The sequence below is a fragment of the Chinchilla lanigera genome, unplaced genomic scaffold, assembly GCF_000276665.1.
Source record: "Chinchilla lanigera isolate Chin_1 unplaced genomic scaffold, ChiLan1.0 scaffold00006, whole genome shotgun sequence".
Classification (NCBI taxonomy): Eukaryota; Metazoa; Chordata; class Mammalia; order Rodentia; family Chinchillidae; genus Chinchilla; species Chinchilla lanigera.
Window position 1 is genome coordinate 33,073,507 of NW_004955407.1, and position 23,928 is coordinate 33,097,434.

General features: G+C 38.9%; 1 protein-coding gene across 8 annotated transcripts in view; it reads left to right on the forward strand.

Annotated features, from left to right (window-relative positions):
- Positions 1-23,928, forward strand: part of Itsn1 (intersectin 1 (SH3 domain protein)) — a 219,678-nt gene that overhangs the window by 17,503 nt on the left and 178,247 nt on the right. For 2 of the 8 annotated variants that reach the window (XM_013504347.1, XM_013504352.1), the window contains exon 2: positions 19,330-19,397. The exons of the other annotated variants lie outside the window; for them this stretch is intronic. The gene's annotated coding sequence lies outside the window, so the exon portion shown is untranslated. The remainder of the gene's footprint in view (positions 1-19,329; positions 19,398-23,928) is intronic. 8 annotated transcript variants of the gene reach the window in all.

Consider the following 23,928-nt stretch of genomic DNA (forward strand, 5'->3'; position numbering starts at 1 on the left):
AGCTTGGGGATGTTATCTCCTGTCTTCCTTTATGTGCATATTTCTGGTAGACTGGTTGATGCTGGGTGTTTTAGAATGAGGGTTGGTCCACAGGAACCAGCCCCTCAGCCACTTGCCCAGGGAATTGGAACTTTAGTGCTTCACCACTGCATCTGTGGAGAGGGAGAGGCAGGCACTGGAGATTGGGTTCTGTCACATTGTCACTGGTCAGTCAGTCCTCCTTACATAACAGAATCATAGATGGAAACTGGGATGATGAGACTGAAGAGTTTCTGGGCTGGTACACACTCAGATGTGTTGCTCCCAGAGGAGCAATCTTGGAAGCCCCTCCTCAGGCCCATACTTTGCCCTGTGGGTCTCTTCCACTTGGCCCTTCCTGAATGGTATAGTGCTTTCCTGATTTCTGTGAGTCATTCTAGAAAATTACTGCACTCGAAGGGGATTTGTAGGAACCTTTAAATTTGTAGCCAGCCTGGCAGATGTGCTGGTAGCATGGGGATGTGCAAGACTGGTGTCTGAAGGGGAAGAAGTCTTATGGGACTGACCGCTAACTTGTGAGTCACACTTTGTGTCAGAATGAATTCAGTCCTAACATACCTAGTTGCACCAGAAAATGGTGCTGCAGCACTAAACTCAGACTGTGCGTATGCTATGCCAATTTATTTATTAATTTTTTTTGGCTTTTCTCTGGTACCGGGAACTGAACTCACGACCTTGTGCTTGTCAGGCAGGCACTTTTGCCACTGAGCTAACTCCCCAGCCCCTGCTATGCCAATTTATATCTATGTAGTGTAGACTTAGTTCATGCCTTTAAGCTGGATAGGTGGACAAATAATTATAATTTTGCCTGATAACCTGGACTATCTTTTGATTGTGAAAACAATCATTTCATTCTGTCCATTCTCTGCCAAAATATCTTGAATCTGTACCTTTCTGTCCCAGCTACTGTTGTCTCCAGCCAGGCCTTTATTATTTTTTCACTTTACTTTGCTCTTTTTGTCTGTCACTTCCTGACTGGTCAGGCTTACCTATTGCACTTCATTTCGTATATACATTGTTGCTAGAGGAATCTACTTGCTTCAGAGTACTACGCTTTTTCCCTGTGGTTGCATCCCCTAAAGGAGCGTCAGTCTCAAACTACTTGGTGTCACCATCTTTCTATAGACTCATAGGTAAATAAGGGCCACGAGGAACTTTTCTTCACATGAGTTTTTCTCTATCACTATTTGCCAGATTAGGAATTAAAATTGAGAAATTTACAAAAGTATTTATTGACAAATTTACTAAAAATAGCTGAGAAACCCATTACATATTAACATAACTATTTTTTTTGTTTTGGTTTTTCTCCGGTACTGGGAACTGAACTCACAACCTTGTGCTTGCCAGGCAGGCGCTCTTGCCACTGAGCTAAATCGCCAGCCCCAACATAACTATTTTGATGAAACTTTTACAAAACAAAGAAATTAGGGAGAAGGGTTGCATGGTTTTACATTTTTATAAATTTCTTTCATGTCTTGCTCAATAGAGAATAACTGGGTTCTTATATCTGCTTTTACAGTACTTCTATTGTGAAATGTTTTGTGAAGTTGAAAACCTGGCCTTTCACATATGCAGTTGGAAATCTTTTAATAACATTTTTCAGAAAATTGTGGTTATTTAATAATACTCTATTATATGCCAAAACTTGGCCCTTGGTAATACAATAGTTACTTATAACGTGAAATCTGAAGTCATACCAGGGAAGTTTTCATACTTTGTCAAAATAAAATCCATTGATACATCTTGTACTTTGGGCATTTTACCTGTGTTATGGTTTGTGTCTGGGTGTCCCCCCAAAGCCTCCTGCAGTCATGCGGCAGGCTTTTAGAGTTTCTGATTGATCCATGATCCAATGCTGGGATTATGGGTGTGAGGGCTACACCTGCCCTGAGGCGGATAGTTTGCCTATGTAAGGGAGGGAAAGAAGCTGCTTGCCCCTGTCTTCCGTTTTGCTCTTGTTGCTTTTGAACAGTTGCTTGCCATGAACAGTTGCCCTCTGCCATGTACCACCTGCCTTAGAGCCAGCGAGTATGGACTGAAACCTCCACACACTGTGAGCTAAATAAACCTTTCCTTCCTTAATTCTGGGTGTCAGGTATTTTGTCTCAGCAATGAGAGAAAAGTAACCAAGACAACCCTGTATGATTTTGGAATTTGGAAAACATTGGTTCACTGAGTTCTGGAGAGCTTCCAGGTGTTGACACATTTCAATAAGTAACATCATCTCACATCTTAGAAAATCTTCTGAGTGCTGGGAAGCTATCTGGATCACAATGGCAGATAGTTTTCTAAATTCTAATTTTCACCCAAAGGCTCAAATGTTGTCATCAGCATTAAAAACGATTAGTTGTTTTTCTTGAAGCAGTTAGCTCACTTTTATTTTTGAGAAACTGTCAGATACCCAAGCGTGAATAACCAGTTTTTCTGTCTTTAAAATTGACAAAATAAAGCTGGTGGTGCAAGCCTATAGTCCAGCTACTCAGGAGACTGAGGCAGGAGGATAACAAGTCGGAGGCCAGCTCAGGCAACTTATTGAGACCTTATCTCAAAGTAAAGGCTGGACATGATATGTAGCTTAGTGGTAGAATGTCCTTGATGTCAATTGCCCAGAACTCTCTCCCCATTAACAGAATAAAAATAGTCCGTGAAAATGGTGGCTCCTTGAGCTCACAATTCAAACTATTGTACTAGTGTTTTTCCTTAAGATGCCCTTCGTAGTTCTGTGTGTCACAGAAGTGTTTTATGGGGATTTGGTCAAGTGAGTATTAAACGTGTACTTGAGGACTGAGACTTAACAAAGTAATGCTTTTTTCATATCCATCAAAGATATTCTGGTGTGAAACTGGCTTTAGAAATTTTTCTTTCTAATGTGCGGCAGTGAAGAACACAGTGATATAAGCACAGTCTGTTGTCATTGCTAAGGTAGGCAGCAGTTCTGCTCACCATTATTTTTGTACCAGTGTAAATATAAACACATAGGAAGGGCAAATAATGTGTGAGTACTACTGTAATAGCAGTTTTGCTTTTCTGGGACCCAGGGATCCATAGCCCACACTTTGAAAACTGCCGCCTTATAATTTACAGTCTAAATGTTTACCCACAGCCCAGTTAGAGAACTTTATGCTTGGTTCCTCTTCAGCTTCCTACTTTCCTCTTGTACTCTGCCTGCACCACAGATATACCTGTGCCTCACCTGCACCTGCACCTCAAAATACACTTTTGTCACATGTTACCTTTTCATTTTACTTCCTTTCCCTTTCTTTCCCCCTCTGTGGTGCTGGGGATTGAATCTGGAGCTTATGTACACTAGGCAAGCATGCCAGCACTGAGCTATACCCAGGCTCTCACCCTCCATGGTGTGTTCCTTGACCCTCTTTCTCCTGCTTGCTCACACTGTCCCTGACTAATCAATTAGGTCAAGCTGGGGGTTACTGAAGCAAAAGCCGCTGCACCTGCCCCAGCAGTGAGACATCTTCCCTTTGATCCCCAGTGCTGTCTTGTGCCATACCAGTTTATATGTATTTTCTAGGGATCCTTGATTCACTGTTCATAACTTTATAATCTTACCACAACAGAAAAGCCTTTTATATCCCTCTTGTAACTTAACCTTGTTCACACTAACGTTTTGAATTTTTTTTTTTTTTTTTTTTGTCTTTTTGAGACAGGGTCTTGCTATGCAGTTTAGGAATGTTTTGAATTTTGACCTAATTTTTAATTGAGCCATTGAGTGGTAATTTTTTTTTTTCTTTGCTTTCTGCATCTATATATCTGTGTCATCATTTAAAGAGAGAAAGTTTAGTCTGGCTAGAGGAATGGGGCTAACGCCGTGCCTAGGATGTGTCTGGTCTGGTTTGCTGGCTTTTCTTCCTAGAGAATGGCTTGGCTTAGCTTGTAAGAAGACCTTTCCTGTTCTTTGGTCCTTTGGAACAAGATATTGTACAATTCTCTCCCCCTACACCCATCTTCTGTATGTACTTGGATCAAGCATTAACTCTGTTTGAACTTTTCTAGAGGTTTTTACTAACAACTGGAAATGAAAGAAAAGCTTGAAGGTGGAGATAGTGTTAAAAGGATACCCTTTTTTAAATGTAGCAGAACTAATGGGTACAAATATTAGTGATTGGTCCAGTTGGCTTCTTACTGCAACAAAATATCTGAGACAGACTATCTATAAAGAAAAGGTTTTTGAAGCTCACACTTTTTCATTTCCAAGATTGGGTGGTCCAATTGGTGTGGGCTTCTGCTGAGAGCAGCATGGTTAGAACATATGCCAGAGGAATGCTCATATCTAGAGCCAAGAAATAGAGACCCCACAGTTCCCTTTGAGGGCATTTTGCACCCATGCCCTAAAGTTTCAGTTCATAAAGGTGCATAGCACCTCCCGGTAGTGCCTCCCTGGGGACTAAACCCTTATACTTGAGTCTTTGGGAGAAACTATCCATACTCAAGCCATAGCAGTGGTGATGACCCCTCTGTGGTAACCCCTCTTGATGATCCTCTCTATCCAATAGGGTAAGGTGGCTGTGGTAGGGGTTCCTTCAGCTTCTCATCCCTGAGGTCACTATGAACTCCAGTGTCTCTAGCCATGGGCCAGAAGGGAGGAGTGGAGCTAGGGGATGTTCCCTCCCACTTCCTTCTTTTGCATACTCAGTCCTACTTCCCCAGACCCCTCTCTAGGTGAAGTGGTAAGCTTGCCTAGCACTGAAGAGGGTACAGGCAGTTTGCGACAAGAAAAGGTCCATTAGTGTTCAGAACTGGGCATTATAATTCCTTTGCTTTCCAGTTGTATTTTCAGTTTGACCTCCAGGGATTTTCTGTGCTGTGTGGCTACATCCGCTCCTCAGTCCTGAACTTTTTGGGAGGAAATTAGCACTGTGCTGGCAGCCACAGACCCTCCCAATGGGGTAGGGAAAGCTTAGAACGTTGCAGGGTGGTGACACTGTGCTCAGCACATCCCTTGAGTTCCAAGCAATGTGTGAGAGGGCAGTAGGTGGCCCCTACTTCCTGCCTCCTTGAAAACCTCTGATTTCAAAGGTTTTGAAGCTGGATTCTTAAAAAAAAAAAAAAAAAAGCGTGGTGTGGAATCATGAAGATAGGAAGTTATGTAAAATGAATAAATCTAGAGATCTAATGTACAACATGAGAAGTGTAGTTAATAATATTTTGTGTACTGGAAATTTAGTAAGGAAGTAGATTTTAGGTGCTCCTAATCGCATACTCACAATGAAAACTAAGGGAATGGCTATTTTACTTTACTTGACTGAAATAATCAATTCACTATATCTGCAGGGCCCTGGATTTGATCCCTAGGTCACCAGAAACAAAAACAAAAATATCAAAACCCTGAACTTAGTCTCTTTATATTTTTATACACTGTACAACAAAGTGTATGCAATTAAGAAGAAAAAACGATGGTGCTAGGTTTGAGAGCAAGATAGAACGTGGACTTGTAGGGAGTAAGGTGGTCTTGGACAAGAGATTTAACCTTTCAAAACGCTTGGTTTTCTCTCTGACATGTATTAACGAACTGTAAATTCCTTCCCTGGGAGGAGATCACTATCCTGCCAAATCTCCAAATGGACCATGGGTTTCTGGAGGGCAGCAAGAGTGTATCAGTCACTTCTTTTTGCCAGTGATGCTAGCTTAGTACTTGATTCCTTAATCCATTGGACAAACTCACACTTTTGACATTGGATTGCAAATAAACTTCATTTCGTGTTTATCATGGTTAATCCTCCATCATAGGCAAAGAACTCTTGCTGATCATGCCATCAAACCTCAGTAGATCTCAAGTGGGATCATTGATTAGTTCAGGATAAAAAATATTTTGGAACTTTTTTGCACACGTGATTGATGTATTTCTGTGTGATATGGCTGGGGTGTTATTACCCAAGAATGTGGCTGAGTGACTGTGTAGTCCTGCTTTGACTATGTAATTAAATGAGTTTGTAGTTAGTGTCTTCCCTGAGGAAGCCAGGAGTGTTTAAACACCTTTGAAAATGTTGAAGGATTGAAGTGATGTCTCAGGGACTCATTGGTACCTTAAAGACATCTCTACAGGTATGGTTTTCTTTTCTTTTCCAAGTTCTTCAGCTGCTGAAGATTTAGCAGCTCAATCCTTGTGAGTGACTTAATTTTTTACTCTTGGAATTTTGAGAAAAATAATATAATTCTATAATAATATAAATTATATAATAATTCACAATTATAATATTAACATATGAAATATATAATTATATATAAATATAGATAATACAATTGTAAATACATAAAAGTATGTAATATATAAATTATATAATTTATATATTATATAAATGCTATAATAATATGACTTTTTAGGAGAATTTCTAGATTCTGACAGCCCAAAGCATAAAGGCTGACCCAGTGAGTGATTCTCAGACATTATTATGCATACTAGATCTGGGACGGTGCTCACGAATTTGCATTTCTAAGAAGCTCCTTATTCATGCTGGTGCTATTGATCTGGGGACCTGACGTTTAGAACTCTTGGGCCAACCTGTGGAAGGCAGAAGTATTAATAGGGACAGAGGTATAATAGGAGTGGACATATAGGGCCCAGTATGTTTTGGGAGAGAATCCTGTTGTGTTTTCCAGAGACAGTAGAACAGTAAAGAAAATGTGAGTGCTGGAATGTGAAGAGAAGGAAAACAGGCCCTTGAAATACTGCATGCTTATTGTTCAAGTTAGATAAAATGAGACTCAGAAGTAGTCTTATTTATTTATTTATTTATTGTTGGTAATGAGAATTGAACTCAGTGAGCACTGAGCCATATCCCTGTCAGGTTTCTGGTTTTCATTTTTGAGACGAGGTCTCTCTAAGTTGCCTAAGCTGGCATTGAACTTGAAGTCCTCTTACCTCAGCCTCCTGAGTAGCTGGGATTACAGGCATGTACTAACACCTGATTCCTGAAAATAATTTAATTTTTTAAAGTTTATTTTACAGTTCTATAAGAGTTGAAATGGAAAATATCATAAATATAGGAAAAGAACTGCTGTTTTAGAGGAGAAAAAAATTTGTACCCAAATATACTTTACCAGTGGAAGATTCTTCTCTTACTTTTTGGTTAATTTTTATTCATTTAGTATCTATTATAGATAAGGTTTTTGTTTTGTCACAGAATTAAGCTTTATTATAAAAGGAGTGTATGGTCATGATGAAAGAGTAAGGAAGATCCTAAAGAATGCTCAATCTTTCCAGACAGTGTATTCTTATATTTTATTGTTAGAAATCTCTTTATGTGAATATGTCCATTGATCTGTGTTACTGTACCTTGAAAATATGATTAGATGTAATTTTGAGGCAGTGTTTTTATAGGCACATAGTATTCTATTTTGAAAGCCATATTTGTACTTAAATCCTTTCAGATCACCTGTTTCCCTCTTCCTCCATTAGGATGAATTCCCTGAAGTGCAATTGATAAGTTGAAGAACATGTGAAATCTAATGTTCTTGCTGGGTGTGTAGCTCAGTGGTAGAGCCCCAGCTTAGTAGGTGGAAGTCCTGGCTTTGATACCCAGCACCAAACTAGACAAATGTACAAACAAAAACCACTATGATGTTTGATAAATGTTACCAGATTGTCTTCAGGACGGTCAGGGTAATTTCTACTCCCATTAACACCTGCCTGCCTGCGCCCAGGCTCCCAGTCCACCTTCAGGTCTTCTAATTCTGTCAGCTTGATAGTGAGCAGTAGTGTCTCTTTGTTTTAATTCAGCTTTTCTTTTACTGATAAAAAGCTCAGCACTTTTAAAAATGTGTCAATTGGTTGTTTATATATATGTATTTTTTCTTCTGTTCTTCTTACTTTTTTCTTTTGAAATTAATCTTTTTTCTTCTTTTTGTATGCGTTCTTTATTTTTAGAGATTAATTTCTTATGCTTTAGATATTTATTGCCAATTTTTTATTTCCTTAAAACATTTTTAAGGACTTCTGCCCAGGATGTCAAAGGAGAAAGTCCTCTCTCTCTCACTCCTACATTTTAGAAATATTAACCTCTGTTTAATTCTGGCACTTTCATGGTTTCATTTATGTCACTAAAATCCTTACACCATATGTAATTTGGTGCAAGCAAACAAATTTATTATATTGTGAGTAAGTGCAGTTTACATTTTCTTAATATGTATTTTGGCCACACTTTGCAAACATTAGTCAAATTTGGGTACAGAGTGGAGATAGACTTTCAGGTTCACGTTGCTCTGAGGAGTGCTGGGAATCCTGAGACACCTAAAAGGATTTGCCATGGGAGGAGAGCCAAGGAGGGACAAGAGCATGGGCATTTCCAGCTCCAGTTTCTCCCAAGAACTATTAATTTTTAGATGATCAGCTGTCTGGTAGGCAGATCTTTGATACCTAATAATAAGTTGTTCTAAGTTAACATGACCAAAAGAGAATTCTTAATGCTATTCCCACCCTAATGTGCACACCCTAGATCTTTCTCATTTCAGTAAATTGTGCCATCATCCACCATTTGTACAAATCAGAAACTTTGTGACTATACCCGTCTCTCCCACCCATCTTGGATCTATTCTACTGTGAAGCCCTGTAGTCTTGCTCTCCAAGAGATATCCATATCTGACCACTTGTACTCACATCCGCTGTTAAGAAGCGTTAGCCTATGCCACCACCCCTATGGGAGCATCAGTCACAATCTTCTGGCCAGTGCGCCCAGTTCCATTGGCCTGCCTGTAGTCTGTTCCACCTAGTACCTTCTACAGTATAAGTCAGATCATGTTTTTTCCTTGCTTAAAACCTTCCAAAGACTTTGTAGTACCCTAAAGTAAAATCCAGGTCCACTGTAAAAGCTCTATTCATCTGGCCTCTCAGCTCTCCAGTTTCCTCTTTGTCTCTTGGCTTGCGTGAGCCAAACTGGCCTCTTTCTATCCCTTGGACAGGTTCTTTTTCTTTTTTTTTTCTTTGGGTCTTTGCAGTGGCTGAACCTTCTCTATATCCCTGTAACTACACCTGATGTCTTCTCAGAGAGGCTTTTCGTGAGCAGGCTCATGAAGAAGCTCCAAATGCCACTTCTAGTCTGCCCCAATCACCTTGTCTTGTTTTCCTTAGAGTAGGCCTGTGTATCTGAAGCGAACGTATTCATTTGTTTATTAGCTGTCTTAGCATTCTAGAATGTAAGCTCCCTGAGGCTAGATTCTGTTTTGTTCCCTTGTGAGTCCCTAGCACTTGAGCCCCATACCTAGTTTGTGGAACGGTAGGTAAGTGGTGGGTACCTCGTGGCCATTTGGGGAACTAGTCCCACTTTAATCAAAGTGGCTCAGGTCTTCTGTCTTGACCCTCAATGTGAATTTTTTTTTTTAACAGAAAATTTTCTTGGTTGACACAAAAAAGTTTAAAGATAGTTTCCTTAGAAGATAAGGATTTATTCTAAGGCTATATGAGCAATAAAAAGATTTTAATTTGATGTTTCTGGCAGTATTCCAGCTATTTCATAAATACAATTGGTAATGATTCCTAGGGATTTTGCAGGGGTGGACGGGACTCACTGTGTGGCTCAGGCTAGCCTTGAGTTCACTATGTAGCCCAGGCTGTCCTCAAACTTGCAGCGATCCTCCCCACCTCAGCCTCCTAAATGCTTGGATTACAGGTGTGTGCCGTCACACCTTGTGATTCCTGAGCTTTTAACACAAAGAGACAAGCATGAATATAATACAATGTTTTAAATTTTTTTCTGTCCAAGAGTGTGGTTTCTTTACTTCTGAATTGTGTACTACAGTTTTATCCTGTAATTAGGAAGCTTATGAAATTACATTGTCTTATATTTACAGGTTTTTTTTTTGGTACTGGGAACTGAACTCAGGACCTTGTGCTTGCCAGGCAGGCACTTATGCCACTGAGCTATGTCCCCGGCCCCCTATATTTACAGTTTTTAAAGAGTGCTTCCTGAATCCCAAGCCAAAGCATTTGTATAGCCTTATTATGTAAATATTTATGTTTCAGGTTTGTTACTCATACATGTAAACATATATTCCTCTTGATCTATATGTATATGCATAATATTTGTGTTCTTTTGTTCCTTATTAAATTGTAAAGACCCTAGTTCATGACTTCTGTACTTTAATGCCTTACTACATTGTTAGTCTGGTATGTACCAGGTTGCTGCTCCCTAGATATTAGCTGATTTTGTAATATCAGTCCTAAGTCAGTTTGAGTATTTTAGTTTTTGGCTACTCTATTAATTAGAAACTTGTAGCAATTTTTTTTGTACTGGTAATCAAACTCAGGGTCTTGGGCTGGCCAGACAGGTGCTGTGCCTCAGAGCTACATGCCCAGCCCAGAAATTGTGTTTTAAGTTACAGTTTTCTTTTTGAGAAAGTTATAAGCTTTCTGGACCAGAGATATAGCTCAATAGCACAGTGCCTGCCTGGTAAGCACAAGGTCCTGAGTTCGATTCATGGTACCAAAAAAGAAAGAATGAAAAAAAAGTTATAGCTTTCTACATTTTAAACAATAAATACAAAAAGACTGCCTTTAGTTTTTTTCCCTTATGAATTATCATGTTATATTATTGGGATATAAAGTTTCTCAAATGTTTTCATTGTGGATTGTGCATTTTTTGAAAATAAAATTTTATTTTATTATTTTTATAGCTTCTGCCTTCAAATCCTGCATTATTATATTTAGCAACTTTTGTGTACTTTTTGATAAAATCTTACTCATTTTTTAAACTTTTAATCTCAGTTATATTTTTAGTTAGCTTGGCCTATTCTCTTTATAATTCTATTTTTAATAGGTTCTTTTGCATCTTATTGTTTTTAAGGCAAATATTTCCTAATTTTAAGAAATAACCTCTTGTTATTTTATTTCAAAGAGCAGTTGTTAGGTTTCATTCCCCTGGACACTTCTTTTTCTCTTGTGTCCTGTGGAATGTTTCCACTGATGCCATGTTTCCAAGGTTTCCTTTAAGGAAGGGAATTTCGTACATGTTTAGGATTGTCCAAGAGGGCAATTCCAAATATCTGAGGTTCAGCAAAGGGGCCTGCTCAGACTTTTGGAGTACAAAGCAAAGCAATCATTGTGTTTGGGAACTGCAGTGTCACCATCTGTCTACCTCTTACATAGTCGGGGGATAATGAATTAATCAGCTTTTGCTAAGTTGCACTGCAGTAAAATCCCCGCATTTCTGTATTTTACTACAGTGAAAGTGTTGCATATTCGTACCCTTTGTAGATATCATTCCAAGACTCTGGATGAAAGTGTGAAAAGGACTATGTTTGGCTCTCAGTGCATTTGCTTGAAAGTGTCATATGTAGTCAGGTGTGGTGGTGCACACCTGTAGTCCCAGCACTCTGGGAGGCTGAAGCAGGAGGATAGGAAGTTCAGCCCTAGCCTGGGCAACTTAGGGTCTTAGGAAGACCCTGTGTCAAGATAAAAATTTTTAGAAGGAACAGGGATATAATTCAGTGTGAAAGCCCTAGGTTCAACACCAGCCCTCAGTGGCACCACAAATAAAAATAAAAATAAATAAAAAGAAGTAAAGAGTATATGCCTTTCTGCTCATACTTTCTCGGTCAAAAGTAAATCACATGGTTTTGCATTGCTTCATGGTCAGGAATATAACTCCTCTGCAGGGGCAGGGATGGGCAGGTAGGAAAGGATTTTCAAAGGGAAAGGCAGCAAGTATTTTGACAGTAATACTGTCTGTGTGTGTATATATACACATATATGTGGATGTAATGACGTTTTAATAGGCTTTCTGAGGGGTGGGGATTCAGTAGGCTTTCTGAGAGGTTGGGACAGGAAGTTTTACAGCGCCTGTTCTCTCCAGCACCTTGAGGAGAACTTTGGGCACCCTGTAGGAAGTCAATCCAATGTATGGTAGCTGCCTAATAAGTGTTGAATTAGTAGACAAAGATTTCTAACAATAGCAAGAAAATAAATTGATTGTTTTCGTATTTTGTTCCTTGTGTTGTTTAACTTGGGACAATTCTATAGAGCAGTTTCTATAATAGCATCTTTTATGTGTAAAATGAAAAGTGCTTTTGGGAGGATCAACTTGCCATGTCAGAAACTACTGCTTTTTTTTTGGCCTTTTTTGAGACAGGGTCTCACTATGCAGTTCAGGCTGGTGTTGAACTCACTTTGTAGCCCAGGCTGGTCTCGAACTCACAACGATCCTCCTGCCTCAGCCTCCGGAATGCTGGCATTACAGACATGTGCCATCATGCCTAGCAAAACTAGCTAGATGTGGTACACACCTATAATCCCAGAACTCTGTTTTTTTTTTTTTTTTTTTTTTGTACCAGGAATTAAACTGAGGACCTTGCACTTGCCAGACAGGCGCTTGTGCCACTGAGTATATCCTTGGCCCTTTTTTTTTTTTCCTTTTTAAAGAACTAAATACTCTTTATAGAAAATCTGAAAAATGTGCATTTCCCAGATATAAACATGGTAAAATGTCATGTTGTTTTTGGACACTCAGGACAACTATTGATGTTTTATAATATATCCTATATTTCTTTTCCTTTTATTTTTGGTATTAGGAATCCAAATTCAGTACCTCATGCTTGCCAGGCAGGTGCTGCACTACTGAGCTAAATCCCCGGCCCATATCCTATATTTCCTTTTTCTTTTTTTTTTTTCTCCATAGTTTCGATTGTCCCTGTTTGTGATCGTACTGTAATCACTAAGCACTGTATTTTTTGTAGTATCTTGCTTAAAGTTGGTTGTTGCAGATGAACAATTACAAGGTTCGTATGTGAAATAGTTAAGTATTTATAAGTTTAATGTTCCCCGTCCTCCTCTTCCCCACTTTTCTCTATATGAACTGTTCTCTTAATCAGAAAGTTAAACCTGTTTCCTGTTCCCTCTCTCACCATTGCAAGAACGCAATTGATCTGAATGATCAAAGGTAGAAGATGGCGTGAAGAATAAGGTGCCCAGGTGATTGTTGGAGTGGCTGATCAGCTCCTGGGGAGAAATCTGCCTTGCACTCTTTTTTTCTTTTAGAAGAAAATCACTTTAGAGATCACTTTTTCATCTCCTTGAATTCTTCCATCTTTTGAATAATGTAAAGTCAGGAAGTGGAGAAGTTGATTTTAGTTCTGTCATCTTTTGGTGACCGATGCAGTAGATAATGTGAGTAATCATTTGAAGTTCTTTGCCCCAGCTTGAACCTGTCTGAGGAGGGCAGTGTTTGTCGAAGGCTGAAGCACTTTTTAGCAAGCAAGTGATCTTTTGTATAAGCAAGCTATTGTATAAATTCACTATGCCTTGTTCTTTTACATCATTAATCATCTTTAGGCCAAGTTTTGAAAACACTGTTGAGTCTTGAGTCATCTGGCTCTTCACAGTGCTGGAAATCCACCCTGCTGGGGTGAAAGTGTGAAATATGTGCTGTTTTTTGTCTAAATCTGAGAACTGGTTTGTCTCCTGTAAGACACAGATTGAATTCCTTATAAATATGTTTCCAAAAGGTACTTTTATGTTTGTTTAACAAAAAGATCTGGGGCTGGGGATATAGCTCAGTGGCACAAGTGCCTGCCTGGCAAGCGCAAGGTCCTGAGTTTGATTCCCGGTACCAAAAAAAATAGCAAAAAGATCTGATCGGGTGTAGATGACATGAGTAAACTATTTATTAATCTGTTTTGAATAACTCTTGTGCTTAATGCTGTTTCCAAAAATTTTGAAATAGCCAATGTTGACCAGGCAGCTAAGCACCAATTTTAATTTTAGTTTTGATGTGTTTCTCTATGTTAATTTTTATAGTTCCTGTTCATTTTAGGAGTATACCCACTCTGCCAAGTAGGCTAGGAATGTGGAATGTGTGCAGAATGACAGCGTAAATAATGTGCGTGTTTGCAGTGGAAGCAGATGCCTTTAAGTAAAGCTGCCAGGTCAAAGAGGAGAAAGGGAAAGAAGGAACACCCCTCTTCCCTTGTAACATCTGTTGGAGATGATGTAAGCCCTGCAAATTAGTCTTCCTTTCTCCTCCTAGATTTTAATTTTTCCTGTTGAATTAAAACATTTTTATGACTGTTGTGTTAGTAAAGTATTGATGACTTTTAAGGAAGCGTGAGTAGTTACTTTGAGGTACTGTGTAATTTAACATCCATCTCCTTTAAGAGAAATCTTCATTATTAAGGTTAACTCACAGGTCAGACATTAATCTTGATTGCTGAGTGTCTCAAATAATTTTTGGAGATAAGTTCATCTTGTCATTCATCAGAGTACTCATACTATTGAAAAGATAGGGTTTTGTCTTGTTTGTGTTTTAATTCTTATGATCCTAAAGAATGAAACTTCCTAAACATAGAATACCATGATTTACGAGAATGTTTATTAATATTAAGGTAATAATTTTAAAAGCTAGTTCTTAGAAACAGATAGAAAGGATAAGTTAAGTGTTTACTAGTTTTATTTAAAACTTGTATTTGGCTTAGAAGGAATTTCTCTTTCCCTAGGATATCTTATAATTTCCTTTTATTATCTTGGAAAGAATGTTGGTTATCAGGATAAAGAAAAAAGATCAGTCATTTTTTAAATCATACTTAATTGCAGTGATATGTAAGGGAGAAAAGCTGTTACTCTAGAGACAGGTGATTTCCTAATTTAGTCTTTTTCTCTGGAGTGAACAACAGAGAAGCCGCAGGGTCATTCTAATTGCTTTGTAACTGTAAGGAATTTAAGAAATTAAATTGCTGTATTATATTTCTTTTGAATTCTTAAGTAATTCTTACTTGGAGAAATAGGCAAATTGAGAGTCATTTACTTTCTAAAACAAGCTTTCTTTTCTCTGTTAACCTTTTATTATAAAGAATTCCAACATCTAAGAATTCCAGCATCTACAAAAGAAGAGGGAATAGAAAACCTCGCTTGTGGTATCTATTACCGGCTTTGGTAACACTTATCTCTTGGCCAATCTTGTTTCATCTATCCTGCCACCCCCAGTTTTGAACCAAATTCTAGGCATCATGTCATTTCATTAAAGCCAGTTGTCTTGATGGTGACAATAGAAGCCATTTACCCTTTTAGCATTTGTACAGAGTCTAAGAGCTGAATGAAGAAATTTTTTTTCTGAGTAAAATTTTAAAGAGAAAAATCTGCACCAAAGAACTTACATTTGAAGAAAAGTGCTCATTTCAGCGGGTACTCAGTGTTCAGGGAATCAGGGACTTCCTTCAGGTTTCTGTTGTCTTTTAAATAGGGACAGATTTGCAAAATTGTGTTTGGAAATTCCTGCAGCAAGTTGAAGCTTAGTCACCCTGTGACTGGCTGCGCCTTATCGAAATCATTGAAGGGAAGAAAGAATTATTTCACCAGGAGTTAGCTTTGTGAGGAGTTAGATATATAGGACATATTTAGGAAATACCCCTTAACACTGTAATAATACACCAGCTTTTAAGGGTACCTTATAATAATAGCTTTTAAAACATACAAATAAAACACTTAAAGATTATCTTAGCCATCAGTGGGATAAATTTATTCCTTTTTTATAAATAAAATAATTTTTTTCAAGTAACTGAAATCTTCAAGTATTGATTGATGTGCCCTTTGTTGTTAAACCTGTCGGTTTCCCAAGCCAAATGTGTCTTTTTGTGTATTTTGACCTTGCACTTTAAGCGGAGTTTCTTTTGTCCTTTGAAGGATAAAGCTGTCAGTTGCTGTTGGTGAGTGTGGGAAATAGAATTTTCACTTTTCCCTGCAATTTCCACATGTCAGGTGGCTTTCATGATAACTTTCTCAATTGACTTCTAACAAAATAGACTCATTGGACTGTTTCAGATATTTGAAGTGTTTTCCTTCTAAAGCTAAAGCCAGTTTTGCTATACTTGTTCTTAGGATTTTGTTCTTGAACCTGAAAAATTGGGGGGAGGGCTTCACTTTATTACAGTTTAGAAAGTAATTGTTGATTTTGCTATATGTTATGCTTGAAATGATGGACTGGGTTAGATCAGGAATCTCTAATTAGCAATGTGATTAAATGTGTCTTACTTTTTCTCAGTAGCTAAATAGAATTATATTTACATTTTGTCTATTTTACAGGGATATTGTTAGAATTACTATAATTGGAGTTTTAAAAAAATTATGAAAATATTTGAGTTACTTCACAGATGGTGTATAAAAGTAAGGTGTTATTAACATCTCATTTTTTTTGATTTGTGCTTTTGGCACTACAAGTATATATTGCTCTTTCTCTTTTCCTGGTGTGTGTTCTGATAGATGGTTTGAACTTTATTTTCTTGAGTTTTTCTTAGCTGGGATGCGATAAGAGCACTCTCGTGTCCTATTTTTAGTGCTGAGAGATGAGGCTGGATATGGCTATTGATGGCAAGGTAATTGAACTATGCTGAGTGCTTGCCTGCGTATCCGTCCAGCCTCTCGGGTCTCCAGTTTAGTTACTGTCCGCAGGGACACGTTTCACTGTGACTGGGCTGTCTGAATCAGTTCCCTTGCTGCAGGACTGTCTTGGGCTCAATTTTTGTCTTACCCCACCTTCTCCCACCAGTTCTTTTAAATATTAAATTTCAAGATGGATGATTTATTCGTGTGCTCCAGGGATGAGTAATGCTGTCTAATAAAGTAAAATGAGATCTTTCATGTTATATGGCATAAATTAGAAAATCAGAACAAGTAAGCAGATCTGAGACAATAGCCCAATCACCACACTCCCTATTTTTTTTTGGATTAACATTATGTGTTTATGGATTTGTTCTCTTTATCTGGTTTGGGCTTTTTGTTTGTTACTGGCCAATATGGTTGAATTTTAGTTTGAACATACTTCATGTATATTTTGCAGAAGGTTCATTTTTCTTTCAGTCTTCACCAGAACTGACCAGCCTTATAACCAATAGTTTAGTTTTCCAGACATACTGAGATACATATGAGCACGAACTATTCATATAATGAGATAATCTGTGATGTGTTTAGGTTTTGACTGATTTATACAATTTGAAAGCCTCAGGACATGAGGGGAGGTCAGGGAACAGGACTTCTCTTTCTGACAGGGGATCTCTTTTGTTTCATTGTTGTGTTGACCTACTCAAATGGTGGGGTTTTGTTAAGTTTGCAACAATTAACATTTAGGAGTAAATGAGATGACTTACTAGGACCACATCTGGAGGAAGCAGGGAGAGTTGAATGTGGCTTTGAAATGTTTGAATACAGCCTGCATTTTGTCATACAGCTTGAATTGGCGTTCTTTGAAGACTACCTTGTTTTTTTAAGAAGGTTCTTTAAGAAATGGTAATAATGTGCTTTGATACCTAGTAAATAAAATAAACAAGGAGACCTGTGATGTTGAGCTGAATTTTTTGATTTTCAGGCCAAATAAACAGAGGTGGTTTCTAAGAAAACTTGTGTTGTTAAAAAAAAAAAAAGAAAAAAAAGGAAAAACGTGTGCGGATAAAGAGGAACTTTTTAAACATTTTGATTATTGATTTCCAAACAGCACATTTCTATAATATTATTACCAAATTTATCTAAGCAAAAGTTGCCTTGCTTATGTTGTTTTTAAAAAGTTAGTAGTGTTTCAATTGATTATTTCTTTTTTCTTGAAAAGGCCTAAATTTAAACATTAGCTTTATTAGTTGGACTATACTTGCTTTATGGTTTTTTTTTTTTTTTCTTGAAACTCCAGGTAACCGACTAGAAAATTACATAACTACCATAGTTTCACAAGATTTAGGAAACTAGTAATTCATTTCTATTATATTTTCTTTTTGGTGCCGGGAATTAAACTTGGGACCTCGCGCTTGCCAAGCAAGGCGTTATGCGACTCAGTTATATCCCCAGCCCTCTGTTATATTCTTTAGAATATACTTGAGATCAAAAACAACTTTATTTATTTGGGCTTTTTCTTGTTACTTGTTTTGAGACAAGGTCTCCCCTTACAGACCTTAAACTCACTGTTTGTAAAGCTGGCCTCCAGCGTATGCTCTCCTGCCTTAACTCTCAGGATGTGGGGTAATTCCAGTCCCAGCTCTCAAAACCAACTTCTAAAATAATTACTGCCTTTTCTTTCTGGTGTTTAGTTGTTGGTTTAGGGAGCTGAAATCGGTTCCCAGATATTTGTAAGACTACACTATAGCAAGAATTTGAATGGGATAAAACTCCTTTTTTAGTGCTGAGTGACCACTGAAGGTAGAAGTGTGATCACATAGATTACTCATTACTGCATTGATTCATTCATTCAAAAGCACATGGTTTGTGTGCCTTTTATAGGCAGAACCATATGGCAGATGCTGAGAATGCAGAGACAAGTCTTTGCTCTCAAGGAAATAGTTTTGTATGAGAGACAGTGCACAGCACTTTACCATGGGTATAGAGCTACAGTTAGTGCATGCAAAGACAGCAGTAGAGGAGATCACTGGAACCATTCTAGGGTTCACACAGGACATGTGACCCTGGTTTAGAATGGCAAGAAGGGACAGACAGAGAGGGAGCAGAGACAGTGTTCTTAGGTGGAAGGTCAGTTTTTGTGTGAGACTCATTCATGGTTACTCATCTGTGGTAGTTGTACAGTGGGGTCAAACGTTCATGATAGCCAGAAGTTGAAAACACAGCAATTCTGAACGTGTTCCCATTGGTGTGTTTCTACAAACTGTCTATGCTCAGATTTTTTCCTTTTCAGTTCTGTTGTTGGTGGGCAGTGTCTATATTCTCTTTACAATTGCACCATATGTGTCAGTTCAGGTTTTAATCTCCCACCTCCCCAAATCCAGCTTCTGCACTGCCCTAGAGGGAGCATTCTAAAAGGTGAATCTTGTCCTCGCTTTAAAATTGTGCCATGCCCCCCTCACCTCAGGGCACCATGGTCTGGTCCTGAGGCTGGAGATTAGGGGGTGGCCAGCCATCTGGGCAAGTGGGCAAAACCTGTCAATCACGAGATCCAGTTTATTTGCACTGAAAAACAGTTCCCAAGCCCCGCACCTGGGACCAGTCATTAAGTGCTATCTTCAATTCTTCTGGTGCGAAATCAAGCAGGTTTTTGATAGGACAGGCTAGTTCTGACGGCAGCCCGAAGAATGGAGGTACAAAGGGCATCAGCCATTAACCTCATGGCCCTGCGATTTCTCTCAGCAGCCCACTCACACTCAACAGAGTGTACTTCTGTTTCTGCTTTAATTGGCCCACACTTACTCTGCAGAGCCTACTCCTTCTCCTACCTTTAATAAACGTAAAACCTTGCTACCTTTGTTTTTCTTTTTTGATACTAGGAATCGAACTCAGGACTTTGTGCTTCCCAGGCAGGCGCTTGTGCCACTGAGCTATATCCCTGGCCCAACCTTACTACCTTTTGTGTTTGTCTTTTCCAGTTCTTTTTTCAGAACAGCAAGAACCTGGAAAGAATCTCTGAAAAGAGCCCACAGTGCTCCAGATTCCGGTAACAGTCCCATTTTTACTCTTGCCCTCAGAATGATTCGTTCCTCCAAAGTGTTCACCGTTTACCTAAAGAGCAACTCTGAACTTCTCTTCATCCTCCAAAGTCTTTCTGGTCATTGACAGCCTTTCCTTCAGGCTCAGTTCCTCAGTTTATCTTCTTTGCTCCTTTATACTCTCACATGTTTCTCACTTGCATGAGGCATACGTGATAGCATTGTTTGATTACTATCTGTTCTTTAAAAGTGAACTCTTTAGGACTGGACCTATATCTTTACCTCTTTGGATCTTTATGTGCATTACAATAACTATCATATTGTGGTGGATTAGCTAATGGTCAGCTTGTAACATCCAGCTGAACTGAATCAGTGTGGTTCTGGGTGGGGAGGGCCCACGTGAGGATTGTTGCCAACAGCATACAAAGGGAACTGAAGGGGAAGACGGTGTGCTGGGTGTGCTGTTGATTCTCCCAGAGAAGGCTGTCACGCTGCTTTTTCCTGATACGAACTCAGCTGTTCTCATCATTGGAGAAGCTCAGGAGTCCTTGCTATTGCTGAGGGTGGCTGCAGTTCTTTTCTGGGGGAGCTCTGGTCCTTACTTTGAGCATCGCTTCCTGGCTCCAGTGCAGAGCCCTGAGCCTGCTGCCACAGATCCTTCATCCCGCTGTGCAGACTTTCTAGCTTCTACCTTTGGGCTGTCTTAGTGCAGATCCTTGGTACAGACTTGCATGAGACATTGTCGTGTGCTCTAGGCTGCCAGTTGGACTCTTGGAGGACATTGCCATGGGTCTAGGTCTTCATATGGACCTGTGCAGGACAATGCTAGTAAGCGCCCAAGCTCTATGCCTGCTGGGAAGCTTTTTCTCGGGTAACTTGTCTAGACTTGGTACTCTACCTGTGATGGCTTAATTCTTGCTAACCTGCTATGAGAATCAATAATTTAGGATGTAGTTTAGGATGACTGCTGGTCTTGATGTTGTCAATGCTGTCCCAAAGCCTGTGATTTCCTCTGAGGCAGCACACTCAGTTTACAGTGCAGTAGCACTTACATCACGTTCATGACGGGGCCATAATTCCTATGTCTTGCGGAGGACTGGCTGGAACCACTGGTGACTGTCCCATTGGAGAGCTTTTTATTAATTTTCTTAGTAAAAAGATGACTGTCCCATTGGAGAGCTTTTTATTAATTTTTCGGCCTCTCAAGTGCTTGTATTATAGGCATGAGCCACTATTCTCAGCCCTTTTCTGTTTTATCTTTGGGACTGCATCTTGCCCAGATTCGCCTCAAATTTGGTGATCCTCCTTACTCACCCTCCCAAATAGCTGGGATTACAGGCATACACTATGGCTTGCATTTTCCTACTTTTTTTTTTTTTGAGGTAGGGTCTCACCATGTAGTGCAGCCTGGCCTTGAACTTGCTTAGGTAATCCAGGCTGGCCTCAGACTCACAGCAGTCCTCCTGCCTCAGCCTCCTGAGTACAGGGATTACAGGCTGTGTCGCCATGCCCAGCTTCTACTCCTCATCTGTATCTTGTCACATTGCTTTCTGAAGGAGTTGTAGCACTTGGCCCACCCACCCATTAGCAGTGTGCTAAAGGGCTCTCTTTACTATACCATTACTAATACCAGAAATCTGTTTTTAACTTACTTATCTTGAAGCCTTATTTCACCTTTGTGGTGAGTTTTCTAAATGGGTTGACCTTATGTATGTTGTTGGCTCAGATTCCTAAGTGAATTTTTCTTTTGATTAAAAACTTGGTAGGATTCAGTTTAAAAGTTGAGGGGTCCAGGAGATAAAAGCTTTTTCAGGGAAGAAATGGAAGAGCTAGTTTCCTAGTGCTCCATAGCTAGATTAATGCTACTTGGCAAAATACATATTGAATGAATTAACTTTTCTTTCCTTCAGTAACAGCGGTTATCTTTTTAAAGTGTTTTGAATTTTAAAGCTTAATATCTCTACTGGGTTTCCCAAGAATGAAACCAAATGCTGTCAACTTTGAGTGTATAAACGTGCTGAGACTGAAGTTCCAGATACTTAGTCATGTTTTTTTTTGTATTAGAAGTTGAACCTTTCTAAAAAAAAAATATGAAATTGAGATAATCTTGGGTTTTCTTCTTTTTCTTTAATTTCAAGTCGCAGTGTATGTGTGATTTTTAACAGAAACGTCCAACCTTTTTTTTTTGGTCCTTTAATGGTACAGCTGGTTCCACTTGAAGAAACTGAGTGTGATTTCCAGTAAAGATGAGGACAGCCGAGCAGCAGGATTCTTTTCAGCTTTTCCCTGTTTTCTCAGGCTTAAATGTATTGTAGTATATCTTAAGCGAATGAAATTAAATGTTTGAGTCATGTATCTGTTGCCTTCTAAAATGGTCTCGTTTTCTGTGGTCTGTGTTTTAGTGGTGCTAATGTTATTGAACTTTTTTAGTACTAAAATTTCTTAATAGTGATAAATCTTATGCCTGGAAGTCCTCTAAGGCTCTTAACAGAGTGCAGTTGGTTTTGTTAATGGGTGCATTGTCCTTTGCTTCTTATTCCTGACACCCGGTGTCTTTTCACTGATGTTGGTTGCAGCGAGATTTTGTTTTTTTGGACTTCACCCAGTCATCACACTTTGGTAAATAATCTCCAGCTCTAGCAGGAGGCACCCAGCATCTATGTGCTGCCCAGACTGTGTCTATGCAGATTTCCTGTATCTCCTGATTAGATAGATGCTTCACAATCCCCGGCAAACACTGTTAGAGCAAGTGAAAAACTCAGTAGAGATGTACTCTAATTTCTAACTGGCGTTAGGAGTTGAGTGTATCGGCTAGGAGCGTCTACTTGTCATTGTTCTCTATTGTGGCACTGTATCTGTGCAGATGTCAGTGCTATCAAATGTTCCCCAAGTTCTCAGTTGTGTTCTGATTATCAAGAGTTATGCATAGCCAGCTTAATTTTCATGAATATATTCAGTGGTAGTGCATCTTATAATTAATTCATTTTTTTCTATAGTACATACATTTCATTTCTTTTACTGTGTTGTCAGTCCGTATTTAATTCATCCACTTGCAATTGCTGTACTATTTTATTGAAACAGGCTTGAGAATCTGGCAGAAGGCATTTTTATTTGCTTGTTCTCTTCAGTGTTGCTGTGTTACTTGGTACAATTGCTGTGAGCTGAAGTCTCTCTAACCCTTTCTTCTGGCCAGTCTGGACTACTGTTTCTGCAGCTGAACTGATCATTCCAGCCTCCATTGCTGGCTGTATTTAGAGTTCCACAAGTTCATCACTAGAGATAAAGGTCAGAGTACTTAATCAGTGCACTGTTGATTTAAGACCAAGTATGCTATCAGTTGTAATGCTACAGCGTGGAAGTATAGTGTCTTCAGTGACTGGATATACCCACACTGTATAAATAACAACATTTTCTTCTCTTCACCTGGCTCATGCTGTTGCCATTTATAGAATGTCTGTATGAGGGCAGTGGGATGTTGAACATAGGTTATGTTTGTATGAGTGCTAGTCATTTGGCTGATAATCTTGAAATTATTCTATACTATTTACATCTAAAATATATTTAATCTGAGGTGCTCTTTTCCTGCTGAGTGGTTCTTAAAATCATTTGATATTTGGTTTTGAATTATATGCTTTCTCCAGGAATTAATTTCCAGCTTTTATTACCTTGACAAAATGTTTTTTTTTTTTCTTAATGATCCCCTTGAAAATGGACCCTACAAAAGAAATAAAGTTCTTCACTTACTTTATTGGCACTTTATGAATGGTTTCTCTACCTGCAGCTATAGTGCTTTACAGTCTGTTTTTTTTCTGCTAAGTTGCCTAAACTGGCCTACAATTTCGGATCCTCCTGCCTCAGGCTCCTGAGTAGCTGGGTTATAGGTAAGAGCCACCACACCTGTCTTACAGACTGATGACAAATAAATTAGGCAAATGACTTTCTGAATGTTACTTTATAGTAGTGGATAGTCTAGATGAAATGAGCATTCAAAGATGTTTTTCTTAAACTTTATGGGGCTTAAACATTATGGGACTTCTTAAAGATGGGGCTATTAATGTTTTTCTTAAACATTTGTTTCTTAAACAGGAATTCCTGTCTCATTGCTATCCCTCAGTTTTTACCTTGGCATTGTTTTGGTTTTATTGTTTTCTAATCAGTTCTGCCCCATGGCAAATATAAAGTATGGATGACCTAAAAGAATTGAGGTTAAAATCTGTTTGTCAAAGCTGTCCAGGCTAGATTTGGCATTTCTCTTGTGGGAAGTAAGCAGAAGCAAAGGGACAAATCGTCTAACATGCCAGTAAGTGTTGCCAAATGATATTCTGACAGCTGGGCCTGGACAGTGATTGCTAGACATCGGTTATTCTTGAGAGTCTTCATCTTGGATCCCACGTCTCTGAACTTTTTCAGCTTTAGCAGTGAGGTTCCCTCTCCCCTCTTCCCTCCCCACCCTTCTTCCTCCCTTTCTCATCCCTGCTTTTAAGCTTCATGGCAATTTGAAAATCTTGTGACTGAACTGCATATTCCTTTGAGGTCTTC